Consider the following 8,363-nt stretch of genomic DNA (forward strand, 5'->3'; position numbering starts at 1 on the left):
CCCATGCATCTAATTTTTCAGTTGGTTCTATAGATCCAATACCATTAAATAACACAATTTAAACATTTTTAACAATTAACAGTCTTACAGTTCTTATTGTGCATGCATAAAAAGAAAGAAGGAAAGATTGGAAAACCACAACAATTACAGGCTGTAATATCATAGCAGTTTCTATCCATCAACCAGACCCTATGTCTTACAGAAACCAAGTATAAACCACAGCAACAACCCTAGCTACAACTCGTAGGTGTAGCCTGAACACAAGCAACTAGGTATTGGCAAAAACATGTGGGGATCAACAAGGCTCAATATCTATGATCCTCAAAAACCATGTAATTGCTGCTCCTTCTATACTGCTCTTCCCTATCAACTGATTCAGCCGGCAAAGCAAGATATACATGAAAATGGCCATTAGATAAACCATTGAATTTATATAATGCATGAGAAGATTTCACTCCCTTAATCAAAAGATTTTTTTTTCTTTTCTTTTTTTAAGTTTTCACAAAATTCTAGATTATTATAATTCTGAGAGACCCGTGTGGACACGTTATTTTAAAAGTAATTAAATGCAAATAGGTTGTACCAACCTTGCTGATAAGCGTCTTGAACGCTTCTGTTCCATTTTCTTCAATATATTTCTCAGTAGCAGTTAGAATGTCAGCAGCAATTCGAATGTCATCTTGCTTCCTGAATACATTCTTCTTCTTTGGAATATACCAAACATTAACCGTCTGTGGGTTGACAAAATGCTTATAGACGAATGCAGCACCACTGAAGTATGGTATGACCAACCAGCAGAGCAGTATCAGCTTCACATATGGCCAGATTGGGATCCTGCCAAACCGGAGAAAATATTTACAAAGAGCCTAAGTTTTTATCAATTTCCACTGCATTAATGTCAACTTGTGAAGGGCAGGTGCAATTGAACATGCAAAACATTTGCACTATAAAGTACATTATTTTGAGTATTATCTTGTTGTCAACAATATTTTTTCACGATATTTTTGACAGAAAAAAGAAAGGCTAGTTTAGTTGCAAAATATAGTTTTATTTTCCATTCTCAGTGTTAACCTTATAGGTCACGCTCGGTTTTGATCATGACAAATACTCATTGTATCTAATGAGTGTTTGAGGCTTTGTGCAGGAATTTAAATTGACAAATCATAATGCACATGGGGAAAGTGAAGCTTGATGACCAAATTTCTATTGAAGACCCAATTTCTTATGTTGCAATATATTTCATTCATGTAAAGGGTCTGTAATAGCAATTAGGGTTTTTGAATACGTAATAATCACACACATCACATTTATGATCTAATACGTAAGCTCAAAATGAAATGACCATAAAAAGACCTTAGGGAACACCCTTCGGTCAACCGACACTGGATTTTTTCAGTGCACTCAGAAAGGTCTAAAATGACCCTAGGACACTCACTTTTGCATACATATGATTGATCATTTTATTTGGGTGATTGCTTGCTTAAAAAATGACCGAAATGCACAAGTTTTGCACTTTTGGTCGACCGACCTATACAAGTCATTTTTCCCCTGGTCGACCGAATCCGGTCTGGGTCAACAGGTTGACCACAGTCCGGTCAACTGAGCCTCTGAAGCTCATTTGACCCCAGTCGACCGAACCATCTTGAAGTCAACACTTTGACTTCCTGGTTAACCGAGCATAATTTGTATTACACCAACCTGGTCGACCGAATTTTCGCATATGGGATCCAACGGTCTGGTCGACCGAATTCTCACGTACGGGATCCAAAGGTCTGGTTGACTGACCAGTCTAGTTCATTCTAGGTCTGGTCGACCGAACTTTAGAGAATTGAAAAATCGCCTCTTTTCGGTCGATCGAGCCCTTAGTTCATTTTTGACATGGTTAACCGAACTGCGCTGATTTTGAAAAATCGCCTTGGACATGCTAATCTGGTCGACCGACTCTGAAGTTTATTTTTGACCTGATCGACCGAACCTTATGAACTTGGGTCGACCGAGAATGTTTCTAGTCGATCGGTGCTTTCGGGTTATTTTGAAAAGTTACCATATTTAACTATTTTAATTTGCTAAAACGGTATTATTCTCTTCTAAGAATACCGACCGTGTCCCCAGCGAGCATCATTTATGGTATCCCTATATATACTTTTTATTTAGAGACATTACATAAGGATTGAAAATATACGATTAAGAAAATTTCTCCAGAGCTTCCTATCTTGCGACTTTGAATATCTATTCACTCATACTTACCTACCACTATTGTCTAAACCTTCTGTAAGTCAATTGAGTGTTTGCTTGGAAAGGTTTGCTCTCCTTGTTCCGTTTGATTGACACAATTTTCTTGAGAACCAAACTTAAGGATTCTTAGGAGACTTTGCTGATAAGTTCATCTTAAGAAGACTTTATTTGATCTTCTGAGATTGCACTTTCATTACAACATCTTGAGAAGATTGTATTTGTTTTTGGATTGTAAAAACGTTTTCAAAAACACTTTCAAATATCTTGTGTGATTTAGATCTATATATTTTGTGAAAAGATATTTGTGTTTTAGTGATCTTTGTTGAAATATTTATACACCCACATATTATTTGTTGAATACAAAGATTACACATCTTTTGCAAACCAAGCATATAAATATTCACGCGATTGAAATATCCTGCTGATTGATATTTTTAAGGCTACTTGACATCTTTGTGTGAACATGGTTAGTTGAATATCTTAAGAAACAAAGATTGTTTGTTGATACTCTCACGTACTCATTACACTGATAGCAAACATATTTGAGAGTTGAAATATAAGATCACACTGAGCTTGCATATTAAATCATTTGTGATGTTTGTGATTGAACGCATTTGGGTACAAATTTGCTTTACGTGAAATTACTTTTCTATTGTACCATTTGATTGTAAGATCTGAGTGTTTCCAAACGTGGCCTGAGGGGGCAGTAATTCAGCCAGATAAGGATTGGTGTAAAGGTTGAGGTAAGCCCTGTACTAATTGATCTGGTTTGTATAGGTGCCGCTCCACCCGTTTAAATGAGCAAGTAACAGTGATAATCCTTGTGCTTGTTAGCCAAGGCGGGGACGTAGGCAATTGACCGAACCTCGATAACATTTCTGTGTGTCACTCTTACCTTACTGCTTTCTGGTGCATGTGTGTTTGATTAAATTGTTTTATTTACTTTATAGTAAACATTTACTTTACTTGCACTAGATTGACCATAGGGTTGTGAATATACTGGTATTAAGAGATTAACCTAGGGATTAAAATTTAAAAATACAAATTCACCCTCCCTCTTAGGATCATGGTAAAGCTAACACTCAGTTTCCAAAAGAATTTAAAAAAATTCACATTGTTTTCCAATTTTCTAAAATTTGTATAGAAAAGTTTGCAAATGTTTATTCATTCATTTGTAACTTTCCCATACAAATGATGGACAAACTAGTTAGCATTTTTTAAATTCTTTACAAAAAAATAAAAGACAAAAAAAAACTATTTTCACAACTGATGGTACCCTAAATATTTCTGGTAAACCTCAACCGAAAAAAAAAGAAGAAAAAAAAAGGAGGGCAATATTAACCCTTTTTATATAGCAATCAAGACGAGCAAATAATTAGAAACGAGCAATATCATCACAATTGAAAGGTCAAATAATTCTTTCTGTGAAATTTGTTCTTACAGCTGCTCCCAACATCAAAAGCTATAGATAACACAAGCCTTGCCTTCTGAATAACAGTAAATTAATACAACATTTTCCCAAATATTTAATTTATAAGAAAATAATCAATTATTTTATTGAGTCACTTGATGAACTAATGGACTTTTGAAATAGTAATCATTTGTGCACAGAAAAAAAAAAAGTCAACAAGACTGCAAAAAATTTTCCATAACTTTACAAATTGCTCCAGCAGAACCTATCCATGTGGATGCGGCATTCAAACTAAAATCACCACAAGAACAATGTAGCATACTTATAAGTATATGCATTGTAGAAGATCAAGTGATTTCAACTGAAATCACTGCTGAAGATCGAGAGAATTGATCCTGCTGTAACCGATAATGATGCAGGCTCAAATCTCAGTGATGGACTCTATCAATTTACATCCAAATCATGCTGTCCACAGGCTCTCTCAACTGTACGTGTCTCTCTTCGTGAATGGCATCGTCGAGTTGGACATGCATCCACCCCCGTTGCCAACAAAGTTCTTTCATGCATCAATTTTCCAGTAGAAAGCAATAAAAAGCACTTTGTGTGCCTTGAATTTCAGATCGCCAAAAGCCATGACTTGCCATTTAAGTACTCTACTCATGTTTCTTCATATCGTCTAAATTTAATTTTTAGTGATGTGTGGGGACCCAGCATCCTTAGCTTCTACCACTAGTGCCAAATATTATTAGTTTTCTTGATGATTATTCAAAGTTTGTTTAGTTATTTCCAATGAAATTCAAATTCGAAGTTGAGTCAATCTTTCTTTAGTTTCAAGCCTACGTTGAAAAACACTTCGAACGAAAAATAAAATCCGTCCAGTCAGACTGGGATGGAGAATTTTGACGCTTGAACACTTATTTTACACAAACTGGAATTAATCATCGACTAGCATGCCCATATACTCATCAACAAAATGGTTTTATTGAGCGTAAACATCGACACATTGTTGAAGTTGGATTAAGCATGTTAGCACACTCAAACTTACCAATGCTTTACTAGGAATATGTTTTTCAAACAGCTACATTTGTTATTAATAGACTATCAACACCAGTTTTGAAGCAAAAATCTACCTATGAAATTCTATACAACCGCATGCCTGATTTCTCTTTTATGCGTGTTTTTGGTTGTGCATGTTGGCCTAACCTAAGATCTTACAATACAAACAAACTCAATTTCGGCTCAAAAACATGCATATTCATTGGCTATAGTCTCTGTCATCAAGGGGTATAGCTGCCTTGATCTTTCTACTAGCAAGATTTATGTCTCACGACATGTGGTTTTCGATGAGACGCTATTACCATACCCCAAAGAAAATACTTCCAACCCCTCATCTGTTCCCCTTCCTCTCAATATCAATGTCTCACCTCCTCTAGTTCCACAGATTTGCAATGTAACCATATTTCTATTAGAACAACAGCTACACTTTGCTTGTCTCTTTCTACATGTCTAGATGGGGAAATCAATCCACAAGCTACTACAAATCAACTTCAAATCATAGAACTCCCCTCGGTTTTGCCATTCATAGTAGTGTTTCAAGTCTTGTGACAAACAGTCATCCTGTGACAACAAGATCAAAGAACAATATTCACAAACCTCGCAAGCAATCAGATGACTATGTTAGGCATCTACTACCTCGAGCATTGCTAGCCAAAAGATCCATCACAACCGTAGAACCAAGCTCTTATACTGAAGCATCAAAATCAATTCTTTGGCGAGAAGCTATGAACAAAGAATTTAATGTATTGCTGCAAAATGGTACTTGGTCCTTTGTTCCACACTCGCCATGTACAAATATTGTGGGATGTCATTGGTTTACCGAATTAAAAGAAAAGCTAACATGACTATTGAGCATCATAAAGCTCGACTAGTCGCCAAAGGCTTCCATCAACAAGAAGGAATTGATTTTTCAAAAACATTTATCCCAATTATTAAGCATGCCACAATTAGATTGGTTCTTTCAATTGTAATTTCTTATGATTAGCCCATTCAACAAACTAATATGCAAAATGCATTTTTGCACGGTGATCTTCAAGAAGAAATTTTTATGACTCAAAACAAGGGTACATTCATCCTCAATTTCCAAGTCATGTCAATAAGTTACATAAATCACCATATGGTTTGCGAAAAGCTCCCCGAGCTTGGTTTTCTAAACTTTCAGACAAGCTAAAGTCATTACACTTCCATGAAAGCAAAGCTAATACTTCACTATTTGTTCTTAAAACAAAAACAAGAACTGTTTATGTTTTAATATATATGGATGACATATTAATCACTAGATCAAGTTCAACTACTATCAATCGAGTAATTCATTACTTAAAGGAAGCATTTGCTATCAAAGAATTGGGCCCTCTTAACTTTTTCCTTGGTGTAGAAGCACTTAGATGCAGAGATGGTTTTTATCTTATTCAGCGCAAACATAGAGTGGGATTTGCTCAAAAAGAGCAACATGGATCAGGCAAAACCATGTAGTAGCTCGATGGTTTCCACTTGCAATCTCACTTCAATAGAAAAATAGTGTTCTGATGCAAGCCTTTACAGAAGTATTGTCGACAGCATGCAATACCTTGCATTTACATGGCCTAATTTGGCTTTTGCAGTATCAAAGTCAATAAGTTTATGCATAATCCTCTTAAATCACACTAGCAAGTCGTAAAGCGAATACTTCGCTATCTTAAACATTCAGTTTCAGGAGGCTTGCTAATGTCTAAAGCTTCAAACTTCATGCATTCTCAAACTTGGATTGGGCAGCAAACAGGGATGATAAAAGACTTATGGGTGCTTATTGTATTTATTAGGATCCTAACTTGATCTCCTAGAGCTGTAAACAGTAGACAACAGTGGCTTGTAGCAGCACTGAGGCTAAATACAAGGCACTGACAAACACAACATCCGAGCTAATGTCGATCAAGTCAATTCTAACTAAACTCGGAATTTCTATTCAACAACCACCAGTTCTTTGGTGCGACAATATTGGTGTCACTTATCTCACATCCAATCTTGTGTTTCATGCAAAAATGAAACACATAGAGATCGACTTTCATTTTGTTCGAGATCAAGTCTACCGCAAACAATTAGTTCGGTTCATCTCTAGTCGTGATCAGTTAGCAGATGCACTAAAAAAACCATTACCACCAAAGAAGTTTCGAAATTTCAATAAACTCTAAATGTTCCTTATCTCCCCTTCATATTAAGGGGGCGTGTAGAAGATCAAGTGATTTCAACTGAAATCACGGCTGAAGATCAGCAGAATTGATCCTGCTGTAACCGATAATGATGCAGTCAATGAATACCGAAACACTTGCTGGAGTTTAGGGATGAGGAGATATGATTCTGAGGACTTCAAATTGTATAGCTGTATAGAAGTTTGAATTATAATGGTTAAACATTGCTGATAAATAGGAAATCAGTTGAAAATGTGTTTATATATACTGCATGTAGGCTACAAGAAAATCATGAGAAACAAAGAAATCTTTCAAACACTTTCTCTCTTCTATTTCTTTACATGCATCACCATTTAAAATAAAGTCAAGAACAATGTGAGCTTTTTGAATTTCTAAAAGAGGAAAAAGTATAAAAAGAGAGTCTAGATAATCATAGTTCACCAGTGTACGGTTCAAAACCATGTCACCAGGGATTGTCGAAGTTAAACAAAATTTACCACTCAATGATTTTGGCAAAGGTGAGTTCGAAAAGGGTAATCATAGAATACAGAACCCAGTAGGTGAGCCATTGCTGATGGTCCACGAGAGACATAGTCTCGATTGCCCTAATTGAGGCATACTTGTTAGAAAACCCAACCACACACCCATCATAATTCAATCTATTCACACACTCATACAACTAAAGATCAAATATAGGAAACACCCAAATCTGAGGATCATCATCAGATATTAAGTATCATACAAAAGCAGACACCAAAAGAATATATGGGGTTTAAGCAAAAGAAGGGAAGGAAGAAGGGGGAAAAATCCACTTACAGCGGATAAAGAAGACTGACCACAGGCCTGCAAAACAAATCCAGAACTCAAAGCATTAGCGAAAAAAATCACAAATTGGGTTGTCAAATTCTTGAAAAACGTTGTAAGAAAGGGAGGGGGCAAACTAAGAAGGAATCTAAGCAAATGACATTATCTAATCCTCTGTTGAAGGGAATTGGTAAAGCAAGAAGGGAGAAAGAGGACATACAAGGCAAGAACATCAAAGTTCCGGAACAGCACACTGAGAATGCTTTCACCACTCTCGGATCCCATGTTAGAAATGTTTTATGCCCTGAAAATCCACAAGATAATTTGAGAGCTTAGGTCAGGTTCTCAGGTGCACACACACTGAGAGAGAGAGAGAGACAGAGAGAGAGAGGGGCAGGGATCGAAGCTGGGACTTAAACTAGCAAGTGGCCCACCCCAAGCCCGCCCTTGCCACCTGAGTCATTGCCTGGGAGCGTATTTGCCCCTTTTTGGTAACGTCCAAGTTGACACCATTTGGCGCTGCAGTGCCAAAACAAAGTCGTATTAGCACCCACACATCACAAAATGTGCCTGAACACATTGCTCATTGCTGTTGATGGAATTCATTTTTTTTACGTGTCCTAAAGTATATATTTGAAATTATGAAGTAGCTTGTCAATTTGAATAAATTTTAATATGATTTTATATTATAT

General features: G+C 36.4%; 1 pseudogene; it reads right to left on the minus strand.

Annotated features, from left to right (window-relative positions):
• Positions 1-225: 225 nt before the first annotated feature.
• On the minus strand, positions 226-8,005 carry LOC131146175 (HVA22-like protein a; annotated as a pseudogene).
• Between the last annotated feature and the right edge of the window lie 358 nt (positions 8,006-8,363).

The sequence above is a fragment of the Malania oleifera genome, chromosome 13 (genome assembly GCF_029873635.1).
Source record: "Malania oleifera isolate guangnan ecotype guangnan chromosome 13, ASM2987363v1, whole genome shotgun sequence".
Classification (NCBI taxonomy): Eukaryota; Viridiplantae; Streptophyta; class Magnoliopsida; order Santalales; family Ximeniaceae; genus Malania; species Malania oleifera.